The sequence below is a fragment of the Heptranchias perlo genome, chromosome 35 (genome assembly GCF_035084215.1).
Source record: "Heptranchias perlo isolate sHepPer1 chromosome 35, sHepPer1.hap1, whole genome shotgun sequence".
Taxonomy (NCBI): domain Eukaryota; kingdom Metazoa; phylum Chordata; class Chondrichthyes; order Hexanchiformes; family Hexanchidae; genus Heptranchias; species Heptranchias perlo.
Genome location: NC_090359.1, coordinates 14472159 through 14491994, shown reverse-complemented (window position 1 = coordinate 14491994; position 19836 = coordinate 14472159). Strand labels below are relative to the sequence as shown.

At 44.2% G+C, this 19836-nt stretch overlaps 9 non-coding genes across 9 annotated transcripts; 4 read left to right on the top strand and 5 right to left on the bottom strand.

Annotated features, from left to right (window-relative positions):
- Window positions 1-575: 575 nt before the first annotated feature.
- trnad-guc (transfer RNA aspartic acid (anticodon GUC)) lies at window positions 576-647 on the bottom strand. The gene has a single exon. It is a non-coding gene; the product is annotated as a tRNA-Asp (tRNA).
- Window positions 648-1619: 972 nt separating this feature from the next.
- Window positions 1620-1691, top strand: trnad-guc (transfer RNA aspartic acid (anticodon GUC)). The gene has a single exon. It is a non-coding gene; the product is annotated as a tRNA-Asp (tRNA).
- Window positions 1692-2692: 1001 nt separating this feature from the next.
- On the bottom strand, window positions 2693-2764 carry trnad-guc (transfer RNA aspartic acid (anticodon GUC)). Its single transcript has one exon. It is a non-coding gene; the product is annotated as a tRNA-Asp (tRNA).
- A 968-nt stretch (window positions 2765-3732) lies between these two features.
- On the top strand, window positions 3733-3804 carry trnad-guc (transfer RNA aspartic acid (anticodon GUC)). The gene has a single exon. It is a non-coding gene; the product is annotated as a tRNA-Asp (tRNA).
- Window positions 3805-4805: 1001 nt separating this feature from the next.
- trnad-guc (transfer RNA aspartic acid (anticodon GUC)) lies at window positions 4806-4877 on the bottom strand. The gene has a single exon. It is a non-coding gene; the product is annotated as a tRNA-Asp (tRNA).
- Window positions 4878-5849: 972 nt separating this feature from the next.
- Window positions 5850-5921, top strand: trnad-guc (transfer RNA aspartic acid (anticodon GUC)). The gene has a single exon. It is a non-coding gene; the product is annotated as a tRNA-Asp (tRNA).
- A 1001-nt stretch (window positions 5922-6922) lies between these two features.
- On the bottom strand, window positions 6923-6994 carry trnad-guc (transfer RNA aspartic acid (anticodon GUC)). Its single transcript has one exon. It is a non-coding gene; the product is annotated as a tRNA-Asp (tRNA).
- A 972-nt stretch (window positions 6995-7966) lies between these two features.
- On the top strand, window positions 7967-8038 carry trnad-guc (transfer RNA aspartic acid (anticodon GUC)). Its single transcript has one exon. It is a non-coding gene; the product is annotated as a tRNA-Asp (tRNA).
- Window positions 8039-9039: 1001 nt separating this feature from the next.
- trnad-guc (transfer RNA aspartic acid (anticodon GUC)) lies at window positions 9040-9111 on the bottom strand. The gene has a single exon. It is a non-coding gene; the product is annotated as a tRNA-Asp (tRNA).
- Between the last annotated feature and the right edge of the window lie 10725 nt (window positions 9112-19836).

The window sequence follows — 19836 nt, the reverse complement described above, 5'->3', positions numbered from 1 at the left end:
CACTGTTTGTCAAGTAGTCCTGTGTTACTTTCAGGTTATTGGTGTGTTTATGTAGCTAGGAATGTGTGTGTTTGTGTATGTGTGAATATGACTATGTCTGTCTCACTTGTTATATGCGTTTCTGAGTGTCTCTCTCTTTCTTTCTATCTGTCACTTTTTCCCTGCTCCCCAAATAATTTTTCTCTGGACCTTGACTAATAAAGAGATAGAAAGTAAGTCTTCTTTCAACAGTGGCATGTGGAAAGTTAAACAAATTGTCATCAAAGAAGTCGTTAAAATAGATTCACTGAAACGTGCATCCTTTTCATTGCTGTTTGTAAGATCTTTCATGTCTGCGCCTGTTCCGAGACCTGTCTCTCTCTGTTTCGGGCTGGTGACAGCGCGATTCTGCGTTTTATTTCTTGCCCATCATTGTGGTTCTCACATCGAGCTGAAGCGTGAGGCAGAGAGCAGATATTTAAAATCGCTGTGAAATCAAATTGCAGAAGTGGGAAAGGCCGAGTCAGTTTTTCATTGTATTTTCAACATCCAATATTTCAGATAAATGAAAGTGAAGCTTCGAAAGCAGCAATAACCTCCTCGTCGGGGAATTGAACCCCGGTCTCCCGCGTGACAGGCGGGGATACTCACCACTATACTAACGAGGAATTGGTACAGACATTTACCGTATATTCACCAAAGATGCTTCACTTTTCAGTGAATCTGTTTGAACTGTTCATTTGATGACAGTTTGTTTCACTTTCCACGAACCACTGTTGAAAGAAAAATTACCGACCACTTTTGCATCACATGTTGGATCATGATGTGGGTAACGCGGGAGAGAGTGAGACAGAAAGAGACAGATCTTCTCAGGAAAATATAGAAAATATGAGGCACATACACAGACAGACAGACAGACACACAGAAACAGACACACATGCACATGGATTGACTCAGAAATACTGAGAGTCAGAATATGGATAATTTGGCTGATTTTTGTTCTATTTCTGTCGTAGATTTCGTGAAATCTTGCAGATCAATTAAAATGAGCATAAAACTCGAGGTACTCAATGCTGTGGAATTTTAATTCACTTAAGAATTATTAATTCTACAAGAAACTTGTTGAATTTTGAAACGCAGAGATGAAACAGGTTGATGAATGACGGGATCTGAAGTCTGTCAGATTTGAACCAATGAATGAATTTCTAATCTGTCACCTTAATCACCAGTTAGTAAAAATCACAATTGCTCTGCATCCAGTCCTCAAATAGTCTCCGTACAATAATATTCTGAAAGTGACAATCACCTGTTTTGTTGCTCTGCAGTTTTTGTTCAGGAAGAAGCTCGGCGAACACATAAAATTAAAAGTTGGCGTCTGATAAATGCTTCCTCCCCGTCGGGGAATGAAACCCCGGACGAAGGCGGGGCAACTCACCACGATAAGAGAGAAAGAAAGAACGAAAGAAAGACAGAGTCAGTTGTCGTTGTCTAACAAAGAGAAGGAAATGTAAAAGGTTCTTTCAAGAGTGGCCCGTGGAAAATGAAACAAACTATCATCAAATAAATAGTTAAAAGAAATGCACTGATACATGAAGCATGTCTAACGCCATCTGGGATGAGTGCACGGTCAATGTAGCAGCTCCTCGTTAGTATAGTGGTGAGTATCCCCGCCTGTCACGCGGGAGACCGGGGTTCAATTCCCCGACGAGGAGATTAAATTTTCGCCGCCTTCAAAAGCTTTTATCTCCAATATTGGATGCGGAATATACAGTGAAAAACTGACTCGGAGTTTCCCACTTTCCCCAATTTAATTTCACTGATTTTCCAGCGGTTTTAAAATCTGCTCTCAGCGTCACTCTTCACCTCGATGTTCGACTGGCTTCTGTGATGGTGGGGATTTCGGGAGGAGGCCGAGATGGATCATCCACTCGGCACTTCTGGCTGAAGACGGTTTCTAAAACTTTGCACTCACGTGCTGGGCTTTACCATCATTGAGGATGGGGATGTTCATAGAGCCTCTTCCCGTTAGTTGTTTAATTATCCACCATCATTCACAAATGGGTGTGGCAGGACTGCAGAGCTTTGATCTGATCCGTTGTTTGTGGGATCGCTAAGCTCTATCCACAGCATGCTGCTTCCACTGTTTGTCAAGTAGTCCTGTGTTACTTTCAGGTTATTGGTGTGTTTATGTAGCTAGGAATGTGTGTGTTTGTGTATGTGTGAATATGACTATGTCTGTCTCACTTGTTATATGCGTTTCTGAGTGTCTCTCTCTTTCTTTCTATCTGTCACTTTTTCCCTGCTCCCCAAATAATTTTTCTCTGGACCTTGACTAATAAAGAGATAGAAAGTAAGTCTTCTTTCAACAGTGGCATGTGGAAAGTTAAACAAATTGTCATCAAAGAAGTCGTTAAAATAGATTCACTGAAACGTGCATCCTTTTCATTGCTGTATGTAAGATCTTTCATGTCTGCGCCTGTTCCGAGACCTGTCTCTCTCTGTTTCGGGCTGGTGACAGCGCGATTCTGCGTTTTATTTCTTGCCCATCATTGTGGTTCTCACATCGAGCTGAAGCGTGAGGCAGAGAGCAGATATTTAAAATCGCTGTGAAATCAAATTGCAGAAGTGGGAAAGGCCGAGTCAGTTTTTCATTGTATTTTCAACATCCAGTATTTCAGATAAATGAAAGTGAAGCTTCGAAAGCAGCAATAACCTCCTCGTCGGGGAATTGAACCCCGGTCTCCCGCGTGACAGGCGGGGATACTCACCACTATACTAACGAGGAATTGGTACAGACATTTACCGTATATTCACCAAAGATGCTTCACTTTTCAGTGAATCTGTTTGAACTGTTCATTTGATGACAGTTTGTTTCACTTTCCACGGACCACTGTTGAAAGAAAAATTACCGACCACTTTTGCATCACATGTTGGATCATGATGTGGGTAACGCGGGAGAGAGTGAGACAGAAAGAGACAGATCTTCTCAGGAAAATATAGAAAATATGAGGCACATACACAGACAGACAGACACACAGAAACAGACACACATGCACATGGATTGACTCAGAAATACTGAGAGTCAGAATATGGATAATTTGGCTGATTTTTGTTCTATTTCTGTCGTAGATTTCGTGAAATCTTGCAGATCAATTAAAATGAGCATAAAACTCGAGGTACTCAATGCTGTGGAATTTTAATTCACTTAAGAATTATTAATTCTACAAGAAACTTGTTGAATTTTGAAACGCAGAGATGAAACAGGTTGATGAATGACGGGATCTGAAGTCTGTCAGATTTGAACCAATGAATGAATTTCTAATCTGTCACCTGAATCACCAGTGAGTAAAAATCACAATTGCTCTGCATCCAGTCCTCAAATAGTCTCCGTACAATAATATTCTGAAAGTGACAATCACCTGTTTTGTTGCTCTGCAGTTTTTGTTCAGGAAGAAGCTCGGCGAAGACATAAAATTAAAAGTTGGCGTCTGATAAATGCTTCCTCCCCGTCGGGGAATGAAACCCCGGACGAAGGCGGGGCAACTCACCACGATAAGAGAGAAAGAAAGAACGAAAGAAAGACAGAGTCAGTTGTCGTTGTCTAACAAAGAGAAGGAAATGTAAAAGGTTCTTTCAAGAGTGGCCCGTGGAAAATGAAACAAACTATCATCAAATAAATAGTTAAAAGAAATGCACTGATACATGAAGCATGTCTAACGCCATCTGGGATGAGTGCACGGTCAATGTAGCAGCTCCTCGTTAGTATAGTGGTGAGTATCCCCGCCTGTCACGCGGGAGACCGGGGTTCAATTCCCCGACGAGGAGATTAAATTTTCGCCGCCTTCAAAAGCTTTTATCTCCAATATTGGATGCGGAATATACAGTGAAAAACTGACTCGGAGTTTCCCACTTTCCCCAATTTAATTTCACTGATTTTCCAGCGGTTTTAAAATCTGCTCTCAGCGTCACTCTTCACCTCGATGTTCGACTGGCTTCTGTGATGGTGGGGATTTCGGGAGGAGGCCGAGATGGATCATCCACTCGGCACTTCTGGCTGAAGACGGTTTCTAAAACTTTGCACTCACGTGCTGGGCTTTACCATCATTGAGGATGGGGATGTTCATAGAGCCTCTTCCCGTTAGTTGTTTAATTATCCACCATCATTCACAAATGGGTGTGGCAGGACTGCAGAGCTTTGATCTGATCCGTTGTTTGTGGGATCGCTAAGCTCTATCCACAGCATGCTGCTTCCACTGTTTGTCAAGTAGTCCTGTGTTACTTTCAGGTTATTGGTGTGTTTATGTAGCTAGGAATGTGTGTGTTTGTGTATGTGTGAATATGACTATGTCTGTCTCACTTGTTATATGCGTTTCTGAGTGTCTCTCTCTTTCTTTCTATCTGTCACTTTTTCCCTGCTCCCCAAATAATTTTTCTCTGGACCTTGACTAATAAAGAGATAGAAAGTAAGTCTTCTTTCAACAGTGGCATGTGGAAAGTTAAACAAATTGTCATCAAAGAAGTCGTTAAAATAGATTCACTGAAACGTGCATCCTTTTCATTGCTGTATGTAAGATCTTTCATGTCTGCGCCTGTTCCGAGACCTGTCTCTCTCTGTTTCGGGCTGGTGACAGCGCGATTCTGCGTTTTATTTCTTGCCCATCATTGTGGTTCTCACATCGAGCTGAAGCGTGAGGCAGAGAGCAGATATTTAAAATCGCTGTGAAATCAAATTGCAGAAGTGGGAAAGGCCGAGTCAGTTTTTCATTGTATTTTCAACATCCAATATTTCAGATAAATGAAAGTGAAGCTTCGAAAGCAGCAATAACCTCCTCGTCGGGGAATTGAACCCCGGTCTCCCGCGTGACAGGCGGGGATACTCACCACTATACTAACGAGGAATTGGTACAGACATTTACCGTATATTCACCAAAGATGCTTCACTTTTCAGTGAATCTGTTTGAACTGTTCATTTGATGACAGTTTGTTTCACTTTCCACGAACCACTGTTGAAAGAAAAATTACCGACCACTTTTGCATCACATGTTGGATCATGATGTGGGTAACGCGGGAGAGAGTGAGACAGAAAGAGACAGATCTTCTCAGGAAAATATAGAAAATATGAGGCACATACACAGACAGACAGACAGACACGCAGAAACAGACACACATGCACATGGATTGACTCAGAAATACTGAGAGTCAGAATATGGATAATTTGGCTGATTTTTGTTCTATTTCTGTCGTAGATTTCGTGAAATCTTGCAGATCAATTAAAATGAGCATAAAACTCGAGGTACTCAATGCTGTGGAATTTTAATTCACTTAAGAATTATTAATTCTACAAGAAACTTGTTGAATTTTGAAACGCAGAGATGAAACAGGTTGATGAATGACGGGATCTGAAGTCTGTCAGATTTGAACCAATGAATGAATTTCTAATCTGTCACCTTAATCACCAGTTAGTAAAAATCACAATTGCTCTGCATCCAGTCCTCAAATAGTCTCCGTACAATAATATTCTGAAAGTGACAATCACCTGTTTTGTTGCTCTGCAGTTTTTGTTCAGGAAGAAGCTCGGCGAACACATAAAATTAAAAGTTGGCGTCTGATAAATGCTTCCTCCCCGTCGGGGAATGAAACCCCGGACTAAGGCGGGGCAACTCACCACGATAAGAGAGAAAGAAAGAACGAAAGAAAGACAGAGTCAGTTGTCGTTGTCTAACAAAGAGAAGGAAATGTAAAAGGTTCTTTCAAAAGTGGCCCGTGGAAAATGAAACAAACTATCATCAAATAAATAGTTAAAAGAAATGCACTGATACATGAAGCATGTCTAACGCCATCTGGGATGAGTGCACGGTCAATGTAGCAGCTCCTCGTTAGTATAGTGGTGAGTATCCCCGCCTGTCACGCGGGAGACCGGGGTTCAATTCCCCGACGAGGAGATTAAATTTTCGCCGCCTTCAAAAGCTTTTATCTCCAATATTGGATGCGGAATATACAGTGAAAAACTGACTCGGAGTTTCCCACTTTCCCCAATTTAATTTCACTGATTTTCCAGCGGTTTTAAAATCTGCTCTCAGCGTCACTCTTCACCTCGATGTTCGACTGGCTTCTGTGATGGTGGGGATTTCGGGAGGAGGCCGAGATGGATCATCCACTCGGCACTTCTGGCTGAAGACGGTTTCTAAAACTTTGCACTCACGTGCTGGGCTTTACCATCATTGAGGATGGGGATGTTCATAGAGCCTCTTCCCGTTAGTTGTTTAATTATCCACCATCATTCACAAATGGGTGTGGCAGGACTGCAGAGCTTTGATCTGATCCGTTGTTTGTGGGATCGCTAAGCTCTCTCAACAGCATGCTGCTTCCACTGTTTGTCAAGTAGTCCTGTGTTACTTTCAGGTTATTGGTGTGTTTATGTAGCTAGGAATGTGTGTGTTTGTGTATGTGTGAATATGACTATGTCTGTCTCACTTGTTATATGCGTTTCTGAGTGTCTCTCTCTTTCTTTCTATCTGTCACTTTTTCCCTGCTCCCCAAATAATTTTTCTCTGGACCTTGACTAATAAAGAGATAGAAAGTAAGTCTTCTTTCAACAGTGGCATGTGGAAAGTTAAACAAATTGTCATCAAAGAAGTCGTTAAAATAGATTCACTGAAACGTGCATCCTTTTCATTGCTGTATGTAAGATCTTTCATGTCTGCGCCTGTTCCGAGACCTGTCTCTCTCTGTTTCGGGCTGGTGACAGCGCGATTCTGCGTTTTATTTCTTGCCCATCATTGTGGTTCTCACATCGAGCTGAAGCGTGAGGCAGAGAGCAGATATTTAAAATCGCTGTGAAATCAAATTGCAGAAGTGGGAAAGGCCGAGTCAGTTTTTCATTGTATTTTCAACATCCAATATTTCAGATAAATGAAAGTGAAGCTTCAAAAGCAGCAATAACCTCCTCGTCGGGGAATTGAACCCCGGTCTCCCGCGTGACAGGCGGGGATACTCACCACTATACTAACGAGGAATTGGTACAGACATTTACCGTATATTCACCAAAGATGCTTCACTTTTCAGTGAATCTGTTTGAACTGTTCATTTGATGACAGTTTGTTTCACTTTCCACGAACCACTGTTGAAAGAAAAATTACCGACCACTTTTGCATCACATGTTGGATCATGATGTGGGTAACGCGGGAGAGAGTGAGACAGAAAGAGACAGATCTTCTCAGGAAAATATAGAAAATATGAGGCACATACACAGACAGACAGACAGACACGCAGAAACAGACACACATGCACATGGATTGACTCAGAAATACTGAGAGTCAGAATATGGATAATTTGGCTGATTTTTGTTCTATTTCTGTCGTAGATTTCGTGAAATCTTGCAGATCAATTAAAATGAGCATAAAACTCGAGGTACTCAATGCTGTGGAATTTTAATTCACTTAAGAATTATTAATTCTACAAGAAACTTGTTGAATTTTGAAACGCAGAGATGAAACAGGTTGATGAATGACGGGATCTGAAGTCTGTCAGATTTGAACCAATGAATGAATTTCTAATCTGTCACCTTAATCACCAGTTAGTAAAAATCACAATTGCTCTGCATCCAGTCCTCAAATAGTCTCCGTACAATAATATTCTGAAAGTGACAATCACCTGTTTTGTTGCTCTGCAGTTTTTGTTCAGGAAGAAGCTCGGCGAAGACATAAAATTAAAAGTTGGCGTCTGATAAATGCTTCCTCCCCGTCGGGGAATGAAACCCCGGACTAAGGCGGGGCAACTCACCACGATAAGAGAGAAAGAAAGAACGAAAGAAAGACAGAGTCAGTTGTCGTTGTCTAACAAAGAGAAGGAAATGTAAAAGGTTCTTTCAAGAGTGGCCCGTGGAAAATGAAACAAACTATCATCAAATAAATAGTTAAAAGAAATGCACTGATACATGAAGCATGTCTAACGCCATCTGGGATGAGTGCACGGTCAATGTAGCAGCTCCTCGTTAGTATAGTGGTGAGTATCCCCGCCTGTCACGCGGGAGACCGGGGTTCAATTCCCCGACGAGGAGATTAAATTTTCGCCGCCTTCAAAAGCTTTTATCTCCAATATTGGATGCGGAATATACAGTGAAAAACTGACTCGGAGTTTCCCACTTTCCCCAATTTAATTTCACTGATTTTCCAGCGGTTTTAAAATCTGCTCTCAGCGTCACTCTTCACCTCGATGTTCGACTGGCTTCTGTGATGGTGGGGATTTCGGGAGGAGGCCGAGATGGATCATCCACTCGGCACTTCTGGCTGAAGACGGTTTCTAAAACTTTGCACTCACGTGCTGGGCTTTACCATCATTGAGGATGGGGATGTTCATAGAGCCTCTTCCCGTTAGTTGTTTAATTATCCACCATCATTCACAAATGGGTGTGGCAGGACTGCAGAGCTTTGATCTGATCCGTTGTTTGTGGGATCGCTAAGCTCTCTCAACAGCATGCTGCTTCCACTGTTTGTCAAGTAGTCCTGTGTTACTTTCAGGTTATTGGTGTGTTTATGTAGCTAGGAATGTGTGTGTTTGTGTATGTGTGAATATGACTATGTCTGTCTCACTTGTTATATGCGTTTCTGAGTGTCTCTCTCTTTCTTTCTATCTGTCACTTTTTCCCTGCTCCCCAAATAATTTTTCTCTGGACCTTGACTAATAAAGAGATAGAAAGTAAGTCTTCTTTCAACAGTGGCATGTGGAAAGTTAAACAAATTGTCATCAAAGAAGTCGTTAAAATAGATTCACTGAAACGTGCATCCTTTTCATTGCTGTATGTAAGATCTTTCATGTCTGCGCCTGTTCCGAGACCTGTCTCTCTCTGTTTCGGGCTGGTGACAGCGCGATTCTGCGTTTTATTTCTTGCCCATCATTGTGGTTCTCACATCGAGCTGAAGCGTGAGGCAGAGAGCAGATATTTAAAATCGCTGTGAAATCAAATTGCAGAAGTGGGAAAGGCCGAGTCAGTTTTTCATTGTATTTTCAACATCCAATATTTCAGATAAATGAAAGTGAAGCTTCGAAAGCAGCAATAACCTCCTCGTCGGGGAATTGAACCCCGGTCTCCCGCGTGACAGGCGGGGATACTCACCACTATACTAACGAGGAATTGGTACAGACATTTACCGTATATTCACCAAAGATGCTTCACTTTTCAGTGAATCTGTTTGAACTGTTCATTTGATGACAGTTTGTTTCACTTTCCACGAACCACTGTTGAAAGAAAAATTACCGACCACTTTTGCATCACATGTTGGATCATGATGTGGGTAACGCGGGAGAGAGTGAGACAGAAAGAGACAGATCTTCTCAGGAAAATATAGAAAATATGAGGCACATACACAGACAGACAGACAGACACGCAGAAACAGACACACATGCACATGGATTGACTCAGAAATACTGAGAGTCAGAATATGGATAATTTGGCTGATTTTTGTTCTATTTCTGTCGTAGATTTCGTGAAATCTTGCAGATCAATTAAAATGAGCATAAAACTCGAGGTACTCAATGCTGTGGAATTTTAATTCACTTAAGAATTATTAATTCTACAAGAAACTTGTTGAATTTTGAAACGCAGAGATGAAACAGGTTGATGAATGACGGGATCTGAAGTCTGTCAGATTTGAACCAATGAATGAATTTCTAATCTGTCACCTAACCCACCAGTTAGTAAAAATCACAATTGCTCTGCATCCAGTCCTCAAATAGTCTCCGTACAATAATATTCTGAAAGTGACAATCACCTGTTTTTTTGCTCTGTAGTTTTTGTTTAGGAAGAAGCTCGGCGAAGACATAAAATTAAAAGTTAGCGTCTGAAAACTGCTACCTCCCAGTCGGGGTATTAAACCCCGGACGAAGGTGGGGCAACTCACCACGATAAGAGAGAAAGAAAGAACGAAAGAAAGACAGAGTCAGTTGTCGTTGTCTAACAAAGAGAATGAAATGTAAAAGGTTTTTTCAAGAGTGGCCCGTGGAAAATGAAACAAACTATCATCAAATAAATAGTTAAAAGAAATGCACTGATACATGAAGCATGTCTAACGTCATCTGGGATGAGTGCACAATCAATGCAGCAGTTCCTCGTTAGTATAGTGGTGAGTATCCTTGCCTGTCACGCGGCAGAACGGGGTTCAATTCCCCGACGGGGAGATTAAACTTTTGCCGCCTTTTAATGCTTTTTCCCTCATTTATCTCTAATATTGGATGCGGAATATACAGTGTAAAACTGACTCGGAGTTTCCCACTTTCCCCAATTTAATTTCACTGATATTCCAGCGGTTTTAAAATCTGCTCTCAGCTTCACTCTTCACCTCGATGTTCGACTGGTTTCTGTGATGGTGGGGATTTCGGGAGGAGGCCGAGATGGATCATCCACTCGGCACTTCTGGCTGAAGACGGTTTCTAAAACTTTGCACTCACACGCTGGGCTTTACCATCATTGAGGATGGGGATGTTCATAGAGCCTCTTCCCATTAGTTGTTTAATTATCCACCATCATTCACAAATGGGTGTGGCAGGACTGCAGAGCTTTGATCTGATCCGTTGTTTGTGGGATCGTTTAGCTCTGTCTACAGCATGCTGCTTCCAATGTTTGGCAAGTAGTCCTGTGTTACTTTCAGGTTATTGGTGTGTGTATATGTCTGTGTGCGAGTGTTTATGTAGCTCGGAATGTGTGTGTTTGTGTATGTGTGAATATGACTATGTCTGTCTCACTTGTTATATGCGTTTCTGAGTGTCTCTCTCTTTCTTTCTATCTGTCACTTTTAACCTGCTCCCCAAATAATTTTTCTCTGGACCTTGACTAACAAAGAGATAGAAAGTAAGTCTTCTTTCAACAGTGGCATGTGGAAAGTTAATCAAATTGTCATCAAAGAAGTAGTTAAAATAGATTCACTGAAACATGCATCCTTTTCATTGCTGTATGTGAGATCTTTCATGTCTGCGCCTGTTCCGAGACCTGTCTCTCTCTGTTTCGGGCTGGTGACAGCGCGATTCAGCGTTTTATTTCTTGCCCATTATTGTGGTTCTCACATCGAGCTGAAGCGTGAGGCAGAGAGCAGATATTTAAAATCGCTGTGAAATCCATTTGTGGAAGTGGGAAAGGCCGAGTCAGTTTTTCATTGTATTTTCAACATCCAATATTGCAGATAAATGAAAGTGAAGCTTCGAAAGCAGCAATCACCTCCTCATCGGCGAATTGAACCCCGGTCGCCCGCGTGACAGGCGGGGATACTCACCACTATACTAACGAGGAATTCGTATAGATATTTGCCGTATATTCACCACAGATGCTTCACGTTTCAGTGAATCTGTTTGAACTGTTCATTTGATGACGGTTTGTTTCACTTTCCACGGACCACTGTTGAAAGAAGAATTACCGACCACTTTTCCATCTCATGTTGGATCATGATGTGGGTAACGCGGGAGAGAGTGAGACAGACAGAGACAGATCTTCTCAGGAAAATATAGAAAATATGAGGCACATACACAGACAGACAGACAGACACACATACACATGGATTGACTCAGAAATACTGAGTCAGAATATGGATAATTTGGCTGATTTTTGTTCTATTTCTGTCGTAGATTTCGTGAAATCTTGCAGATCAATTAAAATGAGCATAAAACTCGAGGTACTCAATGCTGTGGAATTTTAATTCACTTAAGAATTATTAATTCTACAAGAAACTTGTTGAAGTTTGAAACGCAGAGATGAAACAGGTTGATGAATGACGGGATCTGAAGTCTGTCAGATTTGAACCTCCGCGGGGGAAATGAATGAATTTCGAATTTGTCACCTCACCCACCAGTTGGTAAAAATCACAATTGCTCTGCATCCAGTCCTCAAATAGTCTCCGTACAATAATATTCTGAAAGTGACAATCACCTGTTTTTTTGCTCTGTAGTTTTTGTTTCGGAAGAAGCTCTGCGAAGACATAAAATTAAAAGTTAGCGTCTGAAAACTGCTACCTCCCAGTCGGGGTATTAAACCCCGGATGAAGGTGGGGCAACTCACGAGAAGAGAGAAAGAAAGAACGAAAGAAAGACAGAGTCAGTTGTCGTTGTCCAACAAAGAGATGGAAATGTAAATGGTTCTTTCAAGAGTGGCCCGTGGAAAATGAAACAAACTGTCATCAAATAAATAGTTAAAAGAAATGCACTGATACGTGAAGCATGTCTGACACCATCTGGGATGAGTGCACAGTCAATGCAGCAGTTTCTCGTTAGTATAGTGGTGAGTGTTCCTGCCTGTTACGCGAGAGACCGGGGTTCAATTCCCCGACGGGGAGATTAAACTTTCGCCGCCTTGAAAAGCTTTTTCTCACATTTATCTCCAATATTGGATGCGGAATATACAGTGCAAAACTGACTCGGAGTTTCCCACTTTCCCCAATTTAATTTCACTGACATTCCAGCGGTTTTAAAATCTGCTCTCAGCTTCACTCTTCACCTCGATGTTCGACTGGTTTCTGTGATGGTGGGGATTTCGGGAGGAGGCCGAGATGGATCATCCACTCGGCACTTCTGGCTGAAGACGGTTTCTGAAACTTTGCACTCACACGCTGGGCTTTACCATCATTGAGGATGGGGATGTTCATAGAGCCTCTTCCCATTAGTTGTTTAATTATCCACCATCATTCACAAATGGGTGTGGCAGGATTGCAGAGCTTTGATCTGATCCGTTGTTTGTGGGATCGCTTCGCTCTGTCTGCAGCATGCTGTTTGTCAAGTAGTCCTGTGTTACTTTCATGTTATTGGTGTGTGTATGTTTGTGTGTATATGTCTGTGTGTGAGTGTTTATGTAGCTAGCATGTGGGCCTCCATTTTTACAGCTTTTTTATTTTAAACTCTTGGGGGCCGGGATTCCTGGGCCTTCTCCTTCACACCACATGAGAGGAGGCGAGAAGGCCCGAAACAGCAGGTAAATGCCTTTATCGCACAGCTTGTGGGCCCGGAGGAGCAGGAGTGCTTCCCCCTGGCCCAACAAGCCAACCTGCCGTGATTCCACACAGGCGATCGGCCGACCCCCTCCAAATCTCCGACACCCCTGCACGAGCTACGAACCCCATGATCTCCGACCCCCGCGATGACCCCCGACCCCCGATGACTGACTCGCCGATGCCCCCGATGAGTGACCCACCCATGACCTCTTGACCCCCGTGACCCCCCTCCCCGATAAAATCATGCCCAATGGGTTTGATTCCCGTTGTGTTTTCTCTCTGTCGGTTTGTTGATAAACGTTTAACTCGCGGCCTGTTCCCGTCATTGATCACAAGTAGTAACAGACAGAGCGGGTCTGACCGCCCCGAGATGTGGAAAAGACATCAGTTTAGGACAAATGCCTCAAATCAAATGGTCTCCCGGCACCGAGAGAGAGAAATTCCAGAGAAAAAGGCAGAAGAGAAAAGAGAAATAAAAACTCAATAAAGACACTATCAATATTTCCCATTCTTGATGCCTGTCTATTTCTTCCCCAACCTTTCTGTGCCGGTTAAAATTTCAGTGTAAATAAATGCGAGAATCGACTCAAAGAACGAGAACAGAGCAACAAAAATCACCGAACACAGAATCAAACCCAGAGACCTTCAGATCTTCAATCTCACGCTCTCCAAACTCAACTATTTCGACTCCACTGCAAATTGGACTTTGTGACATCACCTTGGACAAAAATATAAACCGGGTGGAATTTCCCCTCCCGCTCATTCCTCACTCTGGGGGAATGGGACCCGGTCAGATCTCGGAGCTCAGGTTATGTTCATGTTCAGCTGATGATATCTTAATATTATCTTGTGTTTGGCCTCATTTAATCAGGTTCATGGGCACTTTCTTCCATCATCCCTTCTCCCTGAAAGGAATGTGGTGCAGCGGTTGCCAAATTTAACAGGAAAAATCAATTATCGCCCGCTTTTCACAGGAGAAGAAACTCATCCTGGAGATTCACGCGGAGCAATTTCCCAAATAATGGTCCCGCCCGGGATTGAATCAGAGACTTTTCATGAGTGATGTCAACATGATAACCGCTGCACGAGGGAAACCACTGCTCAATTTAAGGCATCGTGTGCCTTCTCCGTTAAACAACTTCTGTCCCACACTTAAAGCTCTCATTCCATCTCTTTCTCAAACATTTCACTGATCAAAACTTCACAAGTCACAGAGGAAAAAGACTTAATTTCAACATCATTAAACTCCCGAAGGAGCTGCGGGGACAGACTGAGCGGTGTAACTGAGTACAGAGATACAGAGAGACACCAGCAGAGGGAGGGAGAGAGCGGTGTAACTGAGTACAGAGATACAGAGAGAAACCAGCAGAGGGAGGTAGAGAGCGGTGTAACTGAGTACAGAGATACAGAGAGACACCAGCAGACGGAGGTAGAGAGCGGTGTAACTGGGAATAGAGATACAGAGAGACACCAGCAGAGGGAGGTAGAGAGCGGTGTAACTGAGTACAGAGATACAGAGAGACACCAGCAGAGGGAGGTAGAGTGCGGTGTAACTGAGTACAGAGATACAGAGAGACACCAGCAGAGGGAGGTAGAGTGCGGTGTAACTGAGTACAGAGATACAGAGACACACCATCAGAGGGAGGTAGAGAGCGGTGTAACTGAGTACAGAGATACAGAGAGACACCAGCAGAGGGAGATAGAGAGCGGTGTAACTGAGTACAGAGATACAGAGAGACACCAGCAGAGGGAGGTAGAGAGCGGTGTAACTGAGTACAGAGATACAGAGAGACACCAGCAGAGGGAGGTAGAGTGCGGTGTAACTGAGTACAGAGATACAGAGAGACACCAGCAGAGGGAGGTAGAGTGCGGTGTAACTGAGTACAGAGATACAGAGACACACCAGCAGAGGGAGGTAGAGAGCGGTGTGACTGAGTACAGAGATACAGAGAGAAACCAGCAGAGGGAGGTAGAGAGCGGTGTGACTGAGTACAGAGATACAGAGAGAAACCAGCAGAGGGAGGTAGAGAGCGGTGTAACTGAGTACAGAGATACAGAGAGACACCAGCAGACGGAGGTAGAGAGCGGTGTAACTGGGAATAGAGATACAGAGAGACACCAGCAGAGGGAGGTAGAGAGCGGTGTAACTGAGTACAGAGATACAGAGAGACACCAGCAGAGGGAGGTAGAGTGCGGTGTAACTGAGTACAGAGATACAGAGAGACACCAGCAGAGGGAGGTAGAGTGCGGTGTAACTGAGTACAGAGATACAGAGACACACCATCAGAGGGAGGTAGAGAGCGGTGTAACTGAGTACAGAGATACAGAGAGACACCAGCAGAGGGAGATAGAGAGCGGTGTAACTGAGTACAGAGATACAGAGAGACACCAGCAGAGGGAGGTAGAGAGCGGTGTAACTGAGTACAGAGATACAGAGAGACACCAGCAGAGGGAGGTAGAGTGCGGTGTAACTGAGTACAGAGATACAGAGAGACACCAGCAGAGGGAGGTAGAGTGCGGTGTAACTGAGTACAGAGATACAGAGACACACCATCAGAGGGAGGTAGAGAGCGGTGTAACTGAGTACAGAGATACAGAGACACACCATCAGAGGGAGGTAGAGAGCGGTGTAACTGAGTACAGAGATACAGAGAGACACCAGCAGAGGGAGGTAGAGAGCGGTGTAACTGAGTACAGAGATACAGAGAGACACCAGCAGAGGGAGGTAGAGAGCGGTGTAACTGGGTACAGAGATACAGAGAGACACCAGCAGAGGGAGGTAGAGAGCGGTGTAACTGAGTAAAGAGAGACAGCGAGACACCAGCAGAGTGTCCAGGAAACCAACCTTTTATCTGAAATCTGAGGCGAGATATAAACTGCACAGAGTAGAGGAAGCATTACTGTGTATCTAACCCGTGTTGTACCTGCCCTGGGAGTGTTTGATTTGACAGTGTGGAGGAAGCTTCATTCTGCATATAACCCGTGCTGTACCTGTCCTGGGAGTGTTTGATGGGGCAGTTCAGATGGAACTTTAATCAGTCTCTCCACATAACTGAAGTCCCTCATCCCTGGTACCATTCTAATAAATCTCCTGTGCACCCTCTCTAAGGCCTTGACATCCTTCTTCATGTTTCGTGCCCAGAATTAAACACAATACTCCAGCTGAGGCCTCACCAGTGTTTTATAAAGGTTTTGTATCAATTCCTTGCTTTTGTATTCAATGCCTCAATTAATAAAGCAAAGGGCCCCATTTGCTTTTTTAACTGCCTTCTCAACTTGTCCTGCCACCTTCAAAGATTTGTGTAACTACACCCCCAGGTCTCTCTATTCCTGCACTCCCTTTAAAATTGTGCCATTTCGTTTAAATTGCCTCTCCTCATTCTTCCTACCAAAATGTATCAATTCACAATTCTCTGCATTAAATTTCATCTGCCCATTTCACCAGTCTGTCTCTGTCCTCCTGAAGTCTGTTACCATCCTCAACATTGTTTATTACATTTCTGAGTTTCGTGTCATCTGCAAACTTTGAAATTATACCCTGTACTCCCAAGTCCCGGTCATTAATATATATCAAAAAGATCAGTGGTCCTAATACCGAGCCCTGGGGGACACCACTGTATACTTGCCTCCAGTCTGAAAAACAACCGTTCACCACTACTCTCTGTTTTCTGCTCCTTAGCCAATTTTGTATCCATGCTGCCATTGTCCGTTTAATCCCATGGGCTTCAATTTTTCTAACAAGTCTATTGTGTGATACTTTATCCTCCCTTAATCTCTCCCTGCATAGAAACTCCCCGACCCATATTCATGGCCACCCCCTCGACCTTGCCATCTCACGTGGTCTCTCTTCTCCTGATCGTGTCAATCATGGATAAGGCCATCTCTGATCACTTCCTTGTAACCCTCTCCACCCACATGGAATCAGAGAATCATAGAAAGGTCACAGCATGGAAGGAGGCCATTTGGCACATCGAGTCCTTACCGGCTCCATGCAAGATCAATCCAGCTGGTCCCCCTCCCCCAATGCACATCATAGAATGAACTCAGGAATCCCACGCCACTTTCTATGAGCGGTAACAGGCTGCGGTTATGGTGCAGACCGGGACCCAGGGCTGAGGCTGTGGTCATCAGTTACTCTGGGAGTGGCACAGTCGGGTTCATGACTAGCCGGGGGTGAGAGTAACACCAGAGAGTCAGGCTGGTGTTCAGAAGGGTGTGGGTTCCAGCTCCCGTTCCAGGACTGGGACACATGATCCAGACTGACTGTGTCGTGCTGAGAGGGAGCTGCATCGTGAGAGGTGCTGTCCTTTGAATGAGGTGTTTAATGGGGGTCCCTTCTTTCTGCTCCGAGGTGTAAAAGATCCCGTGGCAATTTGTGAAGAGCAGGGAGTTCTCCCGGTGTCCTGGCCAACATTCTTCCCTCGACCATCAGCACCCAACAAACAGGAGATCGGCTCAATATCTCATCACTGTTTGTGGGATCTTGCTGTACACAACTTGTCTGCTACCTTCTCTTAAAAACGATAGTGACTGATCTTCGAGAGAAGTGCGTTGGGATGTCCTGAGGATGTGAAAGGTGCTATACAAATGCAAGTTCCTTGTTTCTCACAGGGGGCCGTGTCTCGTTCCTCGTCTCATTGAGACTCTCAGTTAATTGGTCCGTTCTCTGCGCAGATGGGGCCCGACTCACTGAGTGTTTCCAGATTGTTCTGTGTGTGTTTCACTCAGACTCGGGTTTTACAGTAAATAATAAAAGGACTGTAGTCAAACACTTGGCCATGAGCTGCTGCCCAACCTGTCGTGACATTGTTGCTTGCTTCCCTTCAGTTTTTGGTGCACTGTCGCCTGAAGACCCGTGGTTTGCCTCATTTCTCAGTGTGATTGTGGGACTGACACAGAAGTGAGAGAGAAAGCAGCAGCCACAGCCTGGACTGCAGGCAAATTGGGAGGCTGAAACTAAAAGTTCACTATTCCCACACCGGGAATCGAAGCCGTGCTGCCTGGGTGAAAACCAAGAATCATAACCGCTAGACCACATGGGAACTGAAACAAAACACCAGCAGGAAGGGCACTGAGACTACAACCGGAAAGTTAACGGACGATTCAAAGGAGGTATTCACAATTATGAAAGGTTTTGACAGAGTGTGTAAAGAGAAATTGTTTCCAGTGATGGAATGGTTAATAACCAGAGGACACAGATTTCAGATAAATTGAAAGAAATCATTGGGGGATTTGGAGAGATTTTTTTACACAGCGAGTTGTTATGATCTGGAATGCACTGCCTGAAAGGGAGGTGGAAGCAGGTTCAATAGTAACTTTCAAAAGGGAATTGGATAAATAGTTGACGTGTAATAAATTGCAGGGCTGTGGGGAAAGAGCCGGGGAGTGGGACTAACACACTTCCTTCTGTGTTCATCCCTGGAAAAAACCCTCCCCCAGGTCACTTACAACGGCACTTTCAAATTCCCAACTCTCTGGACTTTGGCCCTCCATTCACCACGACATTTCTGCAGCTACTGATTTGCTCAATCACACCCTCACCTCCACCTTTGACGCTCTTGTACCCATTAAAACCATCACTCTCCCTCACCCTGGTCAATCCCCCTGGGTCTGCCCTCATTTCTGCTTCCTTAAGTCCAAGGGACACAGCTTTGAAAGTTTATGGTGGACAACTGCTTTGGCCATTCATCGCCAGATCTGGCTGGACCACATAAAGCACTATCGGGTCCTGTCTCCTCTGACAAAACTGCTCACTATTCCAGGATCATCCTGGAATGTAAAGATAACCCCCGACTTCTCTTCTCCACTACAAACCGTCTTCTTAAACCCCACTCCCCTCACTCCTTCATCCTCACCTCCAACAAAAAGTGCAATGAGCTCATGGACTTCTTTGTCACTAAGATTGAGACCATCCATTCAGCTGCCTCTGCCGCTCCCCTCCCTTCCCCGAGCTCACCAAGTTTCTCTCCTATCTCCCCTCATGCCCTCTCTGAGCTCATCTTGACAATGAGACCCACCTCCTGCTCCCTCGACCCTATTCCCAACAATCTGCTGACCAAACAACCTCCCTTCCTGGCCCCATGTTAGCTGACATTGTTAATGGTCTCCTCTCCTCAGGTACTGTCCCCCTCCCCATCAAATCTGCCGTCATCACCCTCCTTCTCAAAAGACCCACCCTTGACCCCTGTGTCCTTGTAAACTACCACCCCATCTCCCACCTCCCTTTCCTCTCCAAAGTCTTGTCACCTCCCAAATCCATGTCCATCTTTCCCACAACACCATGTTTGAATCCCTCCAATCAGGTTTCCACTCCTGCCACTGTCCTGAAACGGCCCTTGTCAAAGTCACAAATGACATCCTCTGTGACTGTGTAGAGGGAGATTTAATCTTGATCTAACACTTGATGCACCTGCCCCCGGAATGTTTGATGACACAGTGTAGAGGGAGCTTTACTCTGCCATGTACTGTACAGTATCAGTCTGCGATGGAGCAGAGCCCTGCTCTTTAATAGAAATTATTCTTTCGATCAGCCACGGAGCCCCTAAAGCAGCCTCCAAGACCCAAAGTCTGATTTCCATCCCACAGTTCCAGCAGTTTGCGAGGGCTGGGCCACGTTAGCAGCAGCTCTCTGTTCCTGGTCTGGAGCTGAGGTGTTGTGTATTGTCCCTGACACAGGGACCAGACGGTGAGCTGCTGGCTCCTATTGTTCTGGGATCATTCCCTGCTGCTCTGTTCTCACCTCTTCACTGGGTCTCAGATTATTACCAGCCATCTTCCTGATCAATAAACAATCGGCAGTCTGACCGCGGAGATTTGAAATGTGTGAAACATTTCATGTGTCTCATCCCTGTCCCTGGACACAAATAAATAGGCCGTCATGAAATGTTCA